The sequence below is a fragment of the Pongo abelii genome, chromosome 5, assembly GCF_028885655.2.
Source record: "Pongo abelii isolate AG06213 chromosome 5, NHGRI_mPonAbe1-v2.0_pri, whole genome shotgun sequence".
Lineage (NCBI taxonomy): Eukaryota > Metazoa > Chordata > Mammalia > Primates > Hominidae > Pongo > Pongo abelii.
This window is the reverse complement of record NC_071990.2, coordinates 56,579,375-56,589,346: the sequence shown is the minus strand read 5'-3', so window position 1 is coordinate 56,589,346 and position 9,972 is coordinate 56,579,375. Positions and strand designations below refer to the sequence as shown.

The following is a 9,972-nucleotide window of genomic DNA, read 5'->3' as shown; positions in this document are numbered from 1 at the left end:
AGTCAGTTTCTCCATTTCTTGTGATAATGAATACATGTTTAAGAGAAGGAAAGTGGCTATTCAAATTTCCATGGTCTCACCATTCAGCAAAGAATGCCATGCTAATTAGATTACGGTCTCTCTGTTCAGGGTGACTGCTGCCTCCTGGCACCCTGGATAAACACTGAACTTCTGAGTATCATTTAGTGCCTAACTATGAACCAAAAATACTGCTTCTTTTAACTAGAAAGGAAACTTTCAGGTTCTCTATTAGATTGTTGGTGATTTTTGTGTATTAGTAACTGTATTGATAGATGATTCAGGATTCATGAAAAGTCATAGTAAATTATAATCCAGGTTTATCCCCCTGTATTATGTCAAAAAGTAGATTTGTAAATGTTTTATCTGAGTTTTTCTTGGATCCAATATCTCTTTTAACCTGGCTTAATTACAATATTCATGTAACTTGGTCTCCAGGAACTTAAAAGGCTTATTGTGTCTGTCTTCCATCCCTATTCCTTAGTGCTGCCCTATTCTGTAGAAGAATCAAGTGGCAGCACCATAGATAATGGTGTTTTCTCACTTTTGTTTTCTTTTTTCTTATTGTGAGTTCTCTGTAGAATCATAAAAGTGCTAGGATTACAGGCATAAGCCTCTGTGCTCAGCCAGAACTGGCATATTCCTTGAGTTAGAGAAATTTGATTATGGGGCATAAATTTCTGCAATCATTATCTTGTACCTGAATTATGGTTGAAAAGATTTTATGGATAGATTCTATGTTTTTCTTTTTATTTTGTCTAAATCTGTAGATTTTTTTGAAATTCACCTACATTGCCAGTGGCAGAAATGTTACTTTCTAAATTATACCCTCAGAAATAGAAGTTCTTCAGCCTTTTTTTTCTGGAGTGACCCTAGTGATGTGACTTACCTCTACCCTATTATCTCTCTCTTTCAAGCATTAAATTCTTGGAAGACAGGTTCTTAATGTCCCAGTTCAGGTCAGAAGACTACCTATGAATTAATAATATGGTCAGGGTGTCTGGTCTCTTAGCCCAAAAATGGTTTCAGAACACCCACATCTGTATGTCAAAGAGATTCCCAGAAAAGAATGAGTTCCTATGAATTGAGCTTCACCCCTTCCATACTAGTTATCCATTGCTATATAATATATTAGTACAAATGTAGTGGCTTAAAACAACATACATTTATTACATTACACTTTGGTTAGGTCAAGAGTCTGGGTACGACTTCACTGGGTCTTCTGCTTCAGGGTCTTTTATGATGCATTCAAGGTTTTGGCCAGGGCTAGGGTCTCATCTGAAGGCTTTACTGGGGAAAGATCTTCCAACTGGATAAATTGGCCAGAATTCAGTTTTTCAAGGGTTGATAGATTGAAAATATCATTTCCTAGCTGGCTGTTGGCTATATTTTATCATGTGGATCTCTCCAACATTGCACCCTGCTTCATCAAAGCATACAAGCAAAGAAAGCAACAGAGAGAGTCAGCTAGGAAGATGCAAGTTACAATATTATTTAAACAAATCATGGAAATGATATTTTATCACATTTGACATCTTTTATTGCTTAGAACAAGTCACGATTTCTGTCTACACTCAGAGAGAAGATTACACAAGAGAATGAATACCAGGAGGCAAGGATCATTGAAGAGTGATATCTGCCACATTCCCCACAAGCATTGTTAATCAACCGTAAAAGCCTTTATGAATTAGCTTGACAAGGACCAAATATCAGGCATTAGTTAGATGCTTAGGGATCAAATAAATAGACAAGATTCCTTCCCTTGCCCTTATAAAATTATAGCCTAGCACACAAGATTTTAACATAAATTTAATATAGAAATATATTCCTCTATTTAAAACCTTTCAACTGCTTTGTGTTGCTCTGAAATTAAAATAAAATTTCTTATCATGGCTAAACAGGGTCTGTGTTATCTTATACCTTCCTACTTTGACATTTTCATCTTGTGTTTTCCCCAATGTTCTACTATGCTCAACCCATATTAGCTTCTCATATCCCAGGATATGTGTATGTTTGAAAACATTTTTTTAAGTTTTCAAGTGAAGTGATGTAATCGAATTCCTACCATTAAGACCTCAGTCACCCAAAGAATGCCTAGCTTTAAACAATATAATTTCATACTGTAACCTCTTAGATAAACTAGTTATCAAAATATACCCTTTGGTAATAAACTGCATTGAATTGCTTTCTAAGATTGTTAGTTACATTGGTTGATTGTTGAAGGCAACCATCCAAAGATGAATGTTTTGATTTAAAGAAGTAATTCGACTAGCCCTCAAAATGTTTGGAACACCGTGGAAGTGTTGAAATTATTCTTACAGGTCACATATACCAATAATATTTTGTTTGTTTGTTTTGTTTTTCCTGCATCACCTAATGTCTTCTTACTGAGAAACCCAGAAGAAATCCTCTCTGTTCCAAGAAAACTTCTACTTAGTCATTGTTTTTACCTCATCTTACAGATATTGAATTGTAAAACTGATCAGAATCCTGTTTCTTTGTCAAAAGACCCCTTTGAAAGTCACAGCTACAACTCAAACTTACATAATCTGACTCCAAAGTCCATGGTCTTTCTTTCCTGTGGAGTTTATATGTTTTCCCCTAAGTCCTTGTTTCTGCTTTAGAGTTCACCCAAATTAATAAGAAATGCCTGCATTATAAAAGCTCCTTTTCATTTTTAGTTTAGAGTCCATCAAACTACAACCATGATCTATTTAAGACTCTGGAAGATTTGGGGTGACCTGTATTAGTTCCCTTGCACGTTTTCTCCACTTGTTACTTTGATATAAAAAAATCTGATCCAATAATTATGAATGAATTAGAAGATAGAAGAAAATTCTCTTCATTTCCCCCCTTCTTTCTTTTCTCTTGCACTTCTTATCTTTCTTCGATTTCTCCCTTCACCATCCACCCTATATATGATATTTTTATCATACCTATGCTTAAGGTAGAATATATAAACTTTGAACAACAACACTAACAACAACAACAACAAAAAACAAACACACAGAAACCAGAAATTCTCAGGTTCCATGATAAACTCCATAGAGCTGGCAAATTATACATATGCTTGTGGCCTTCCTTACTTTTCCATATAAGTGACTATGTTACTTGAAAATATTTTATTGGTGTTGCCTGGAATAGAAGAAAAGAGAGAAGGAAAAGGAAAGGACAGAGAAGAATGACTTCATAATTAGCCTGAGGATACACGCTTTCACAGTGTGAATTACATATGGAGTAGTGTTTTCAGTCAAGTGAAAACTTACAAATGGGTTTAGCTACACATTTTAGGTCTCTAAGGGACCTTGATTTTTACTTATGTTATTTAAAGATGATTGCTCTCTGGGTGAGCCAAGTTGCAGCCAAGAGAACAAGGCTCCCATGGCTCTCATGAACGTGTTGAGATTTATTTCTCTGGGTGGCCTAAGTGAGTACTCATTCATTCCAACAAATCATCCCGTTTTCATTTAGAGATTCATATGTTATAATATAATACCCAAAGAAAACTGGAGGAATTAGTAATGATATATTTGAGAACCTTCTTACCATAAAACAAATTGAAAACATAGGGCCTGTTGTATATTTAGATATGTAGAAAATTGTAGGAGATTACCTAAAGGGATAATAATTTTGAAACCTAGGGCAAGGTGCTAAAGAATTAAAGTATTTCTCTTCCACATTCATTTATAAGAAACAACCAAAGAAGTTACATTTAGGTTTAACAATCTGTGTTATGTTGATTTTCATTTTTGCTGTTAGGATTTATTTACATTCATCCCATCCCATTTAAATGTAATTTGTTCACTTATTCATTCAATTGATTCAATAAATATTTCTTGTGTGGTAAATACATTCCAGGTTTAGGATCAAAAGATACATAAGTTGCACTATCCTGCTGCAAGGAATTTATAGACCATTGAGACTGTGAGTCTCTGAGGAGCTGCTCCCTCTCTCTTCACCCCTCCTTTTACTTCATAGGAGTAGTAGAGGAAAACAGTGATGAAATAGGATTTAATGCTATTTTGAAATTAAAAGATATATATCTAGAGTATGATACACTCATATGATCGTATTAGTTAATTTTCTCAAAATCATCTAATTCCGTATTTATTAATTTGGGCTGGATACCTCCCATTTGTCCTTCCAAATCCAGTCCTCACATCAAATGGTGTTCTTGACTTCTGGCTTCTTCAAGCTGGGTTTTACCAATGAGAAGCCCCAGTAGATCAGATGGAGGCTGGAGAGTAAGGTCAGGGTATTGATCCCTTCCTCCATATTTGTAAATAAAATTCTCCTAGAATGTTTCTATTTTGAATTTTGGGAATCTGATTATTGCAATGTCTATTCAGTTATTGTATCATGTTTTATTCATTTATTTGCTGTCTGCTTTGTCCTGAAAAGATCTAAGAAAATTCAGGTAGTATATTTTTATTGTTATTAAATATAAACTTTTAATTTTAAACTACATAAATTAAATATTTAAAAATCAGAAAATAATGTTTTTTCTTAAATCAGTAAATATTTTCTCACCTGTTTTCGTATGCTTTATGATGATCACTAAAAATTACAAAAATACAGATCAAAATGGGATGAATAAAATTGTGTCCAAAACAGAAATAATTTACTCTTTGGCCTCTTTGGAACTTCTTGTTCTTGATTTTTTTTTCCATTCATCAAAACAGAAGTGAAATAATACTTCTTTTTTTTTATTTCAATGTTATCATGGTCTTCTCTTTTAATGGAGCATGTGTAGTCCCACAGTATGACAAATTTGTCAAGATTCCTTAAAAGAAGCAGAAGTAACATTGCTTGGTCAACAGGTGTTCTGTTATTCTCAGAGGCTCAATCAAGTGACTGACTTAAAAGTTCAAATGAAGTTTAGCAAACTTGCTTTAGACAAAAGAACTTTTTTTTGTTAAGATGGATCAATAAATATTTCTGAAAGTGCAAAATAAATAATGGTAGATTAAATAACTTTTTAATTATTATGTATCGCAAATGTTTAATACATTCCTTTATATTTAGTCCATGGAATATTTTGATGTGTATACAAACAGATTATGATTTATAGTCAGCAGGATTAGAGTATACTCTGGCTTTCTCAAAATACCATCTTTCAATTTTATAAAAAATTATAACACTTGTCTAAAATTTCTCCAGGTCTGAAGCTATAAAACATCAAAACTAATCAGGCGTTCTTAACCTAGAGCCAATTGCCTTTGGTCTTTGGGTAGATTACAGGGGTTTCACAAAGCCCAGGATATTATATGAGAAATATTTATATTTGTTATATATTTGGACTTTTCTGAAAAGGGAGTCCAAACCTCCCTAAGAATACAAAAGAGGGTAAGAAACACTAGTTTAATTTTTACTGAGCAGGGTAGATTTTATTTTTGTTCTCAATATTCAGAAACCTTACATATGGGCCCTGTCAGGCCTCTGAGCCCAAGCTAAGCCATCATATTCCCTGTGACCTGCACATAAACATCCAGATGGCCTGTTCCTTGCCTTAACTGATGACATTCCACCACAAAAGAAGTGAAAATGGCCAGTCCTTGCCTTAAGTGATGACATTATCTTGTGAAATTCCCTCTCCTGGCTCATCCTGGCTCAAAAGCTCCCCTACTGAGTACCTTGTGACCCCCACTCCTGCCAGCCAGAGAACAACCCCCCTTTGACTGTAATTATAAATCTTATAAAATGGCCCTACCCTTATCTCCCTTTGCTGACTCTCTTTTTGGACTCAGCCCGCTTGCACCCAGGTGATTAAAAAGCTTTATTGCTCACACAAAGCCTGTTTGGTGGTCTCTTCACATGGATGTGAGTGAAATTTGGTGCCGCGACTCGGATCGGGGGACCTCCCTTAGGAGATCAATCCCCTGTCCTCCTGCTCTTTGCTCCATGAGAAAGCTCCACCTATGACCTCGGGTCCTCAGACCAATCAGCCCAAGGAACGTCTCACCAATTTTCAATCTGGTAAGTGGCCTCTTTTTACTATCTTCTCCAACCTCTCTCACTATCCCTCAACCTCTTTCTCTTTCAATCTTGGTGCCACACTTCAATCTCTCCCTTCTCTTAATTTCAGTTCCTTTCCTTTTCTGGTAGAGATGGAGACACGTTTTATCCATGGACCCAAAACTCCGGCACCGGTCATGGACTTGGGAAGACAGTTTTTCCTTGGTGTTTAATCACGCAGGGGCTCCTGCCTGATTATTCGCCCATGTTTCAGAGGTGTCTGACCACGTGGGGATGTCTGCCTTGGTCCTTCACCCTTAGTGGCAAGTACTGCTTTTCTGGGGGGCAAGAACCCCCAACCCCTTCTCTCTGTGTCTCTACCCCTTCTCCACTTCTTCTCCTTCACCCTTAGCAGCAAGTACTGCTTTTCTGGGGGGCAAGAACCCCCCAACCCCTTCTGTGTCTCTACCCCTTCTCTGCTTTTCTGGGAGGCAAGAACCCCCTAACCCCTTCTCTCTGTGTCTCTACCCCTTCTCTGCTTTTCTGGGGGCAAGAATCCCCCAAGCCCTTCTCCTTCACCCTTAGTGGCAAGTACTGCTTTTCTAGGGGGCAAGAACCCCCCAACCCCTTCTCTCGGTGTCTTTACCCCTTCTCCACTTTTCTGGGGGGCAAGAACATCCCAACCCCTTCTCCTTCACCCCTAGTGGCAAGTACCACTTTTCTAAGGGGCAAGAACCCCCCAACCCCTTCTCTCCATGTCTCTACCCCTTTTCTGCTTTTCTGGAGGGCAAGAACACCCCGACCCCTTCTCTCCGTGTGTCTACCCCTTCTCCGCTTTTCTGGAGGGCAAGAACCCCCCAACCCCTTCTCTCCATGTCTCTACTCTCTCATTTTTCTGGGCTTGTCTCCTTCACTATGGGCAACCTTCCACCCTCCATTCCTCCCTCTTCTCCCTTAGCCTGTGTTCTTCAAGAACTTAAAACCTCTTCAACTCACACCTGACCTAAACCTAAACACCTTGTTTTCTTCTGCAATGCCGCTTGACCCCAGTACAAACTCGACAGTGGTTCCAAATAGCCAGAAAACGGCACTTTCACTTTTTCCATCCTACAAGATCTAAATAATTCTTGCCATAAAATAGGCAAACAGTCTGAGGTGCCTGACGTCCAAGCATTCTTTTACACGTTGTTCCCTCCCTAGTCTCTGTTCCCAATGTGACTTGTCCCCAATCCTCCTTCTTTCCCTCTCACCTGTCCTCTCAGTCCCAACCCCAAGCATTGCTGAGTCTTTCTAATCTTACTTTTCTACAGACCCATCTGACCTCTTTCCTCCTCCCCAGGCTGCTCCTCGCCAGGCCGAGCTAGGTCCCAATTCTTCCTCAGCCTCTGCTCCCCCACCCTATAATCTTTTTATCACCTCCCCTCCTCACACTCAGTCTGGCTTACAGTTTCCTTCTGCAACTAGCCCTCCCCCACCTGCCCAGCAATTTCGTCTTAAAAAGATGGCTGGAGCTAAAGGCATAGTCAAGGTTAATGCTCCTTTTTCTTTATCTGACCTATCTCAAATCAGTTAGCGTTTAGGCTCTTTTTCATCAAATATGAAAAACCCAGCCCAGTTCATGGCTTGTTTGGCAGCAACCCTGAGACGCTTTACAGCCTAGACCCTAAAATGTCAAAAGGCTGTCTTATTCTCAATATACATTTTATTACCCAATCCGCTCCCGACTTTAAATAAAGTGCCAAAAATTAAATTCTGGCCCTCAAACCCCACCACAGGACTTAATTAACCTTGCCTTCAAGGTGTACAATAATAGAAAAAAGTTGCAATTCCTTGCCTCCGCTGTGAGACAAACCCCAGCCACATCTCCAGCACACAAGAACTTCCAAATGCCTGAACTGCAGCGGCCAGGCATTCCTCCAGAACGTCCTCCCCAAGAAGCTTACTACAAGTGCCGGAAATCTGGCCACTGGGCCAAGGAATGCCTGCAGCCCGGGATTCCTCCTAAGCTGTGTCCCATCTGTGCGGGACCCCACTGAAAATCGGACTGTTCAACTCACATGGCAGCCACTCCCAGAGCCCCTGGAACTCTGGCCCAAGGCTCTCTGACTCCTTCCCAGATTTTCTTGGCTTAGCGGCTGACACTGCCCAATCACCTCGGAAGCCCCCTAAACCATCATGGATGCCGAGCTTCAGGTAACTCTCACAGTGGAAGGTAAGTCCGTCCCCTTCTTAGTCAATACAGAGGCTACTCACTCCACATTACCTTCTTTTTAAGGGCCTGTATCTCTTGCCTCCATAACTGTTGTAGGTATTGATGGCCAGGCTTCTAAACCTTTTAAAACTCCCCAACTCTGTTGCCAACTTAGACAATACTCTTTTAAGCACTGCTTTTTATTTATCCTCACCTGCCCAGTTCCCTTATTAGGCCGAGACACTTTAACTAAATTATCTGCTTCCCTGACTATTCCTGGGCTACAGCTATACCTCATTGCCACCTTTTCCCCCAGTTCAAAGCCTCCTTCACATCCTCCTCTTGTATCTCCCCACCTTAACCCACAAGTATAAGACACCTCTACTCATGCACCCCTTACCATCCCATTAAAACCTAATCACTCTTACCCTGCTCAATGCCAATATCCCATCCAACAGCATGCTTTAAAAGGATTAAAGCCTGTTATCACTTGCCTGCTACAGCATGGCCTTTTAAAGCCTATAAACTCCCCTTACAATTCCCCCATTTTACCTGTCCTAAAACCAGAGAAGCCTTATAGGTTAGTTCAGGATCTGCACCTTATTAACCAAATTGTTTTGCCTATCTACCCTGTGGTGCCCAACCCATATACTCTCCTATCCTCAATACCTTCCTCCACAACCCATTATTCTATTCTAGATCTCAAACATGCTTTCTTTACTATTCCTTTGCACCCTTCATCCCAGCCTCTCTTCTCTTTCACTTGGACTGACCCTGACACCCATCAGGCTCAGCAAATTACCTGGGCTGTACTGCTGCAAGGCTTCACAGAGCCCCCATTACTTCAGTCAAGCCCAAATTTCTTCCTCATTTGTTACCTATCTCAGCATAATTCTCATAAAAACACACGTGCTCTCCCTGCTGATTGTGTCTGGCTAATCTCCCAAACCTCAATCCCTTCTACAAAACAACAACTCCTTTCCTTCTTAGGCATGGTTGGTAAGATTAGAATTCTTACACAAGAGCTGGGACCGTGTCCTGTAGCCTTTCTGTCCAAACAACTTGACCTTACTATTCTAGCCTAGCCCTCATGTCTGCGTGCAGCGGCTGCCACCGCCTTAATACTTTTAAAGGCCTTAAAATCACAAACTATACTCAACTCACTTTCTACAGTTCTCATAACTTCCAAAATCTATTTTCTTCCTCACACCTGACACATATACTTTCCGCTCTCTGGCTCCTTCAGCTGTACTCACTCTTTGTTGAGTCTCCCGTAGTTACCATTGTTCCTGGCCTGGACTTCAATCCGGCCTCCCACAGTATTCCGGATACCACACCTGACCCCCATGACTGTATCTCTCTGATCCACCTGACATTCACCCTATTTCCCCATATTTCCTTCTTTCCTGTTCCTCACCCTGAGCACACTTGGTTTATTGATAGTAGTTCCACCAGGCCTAATCACCACATACCAGCAAAGGCAGGCTATGCTATAATACAAGCCACCAGCCCGCCTCTTAGAACCTCTCATTTCCTTTCCATCATGGAAATCTATCCTCAGGAAATAACTTCTCAGTGTTCCATCTGCTATTCTACTACTCCTCAGGGATTATTCGGGCCCCCTCCCTTCCCTACACATCAAGCTCGAGGATTTGCCCTCACCCAGGACTGGCAACTCTTAACTCCCTCTTAGAGTGGATAGATGATCTTTGCTGGCAGGGGACCCTCTGATACTTTCACCCTGATGAAGTTCTATTCTTTACTTTTATACTCACTCTTATTCTCATTCCCATTCTTATGTTACCCTC

The 9,972-nt window shown here is 40.1% G+C and overlaps 1 long non-coding RNA gene across 2 annotated transcripts; it reads right to left on the bottom strand.

Moving 5' to 3' along the window:
* Positions 1 to 1,164: 1,164 nt before the first annotated feature.
* LOC129059771 (uncharacterized) lies at positions 1,165 to 9,592 on the bottom strand. Of its 2 annotated transcripts, none has more exons than XR_008525856.2 (3): positions 8,237 to 9,592; positions 4,549 to 4,801; positions 1,165 to 1,438 (listed from the first exon to the last, which is right to left on the bottom strand). It is a non-coding gene; the product is annotated as an uncharacterized LOC129059771 (long non-coding RNA). The 2 variants fall into 2 exon arrangements; XR_008525857.2 differs by having other exon boundaries at positions 9,329 to 9,591.
* Between the last annotated feature and the right edge of the window lie 380 nt (positions 9,593 to 9,972).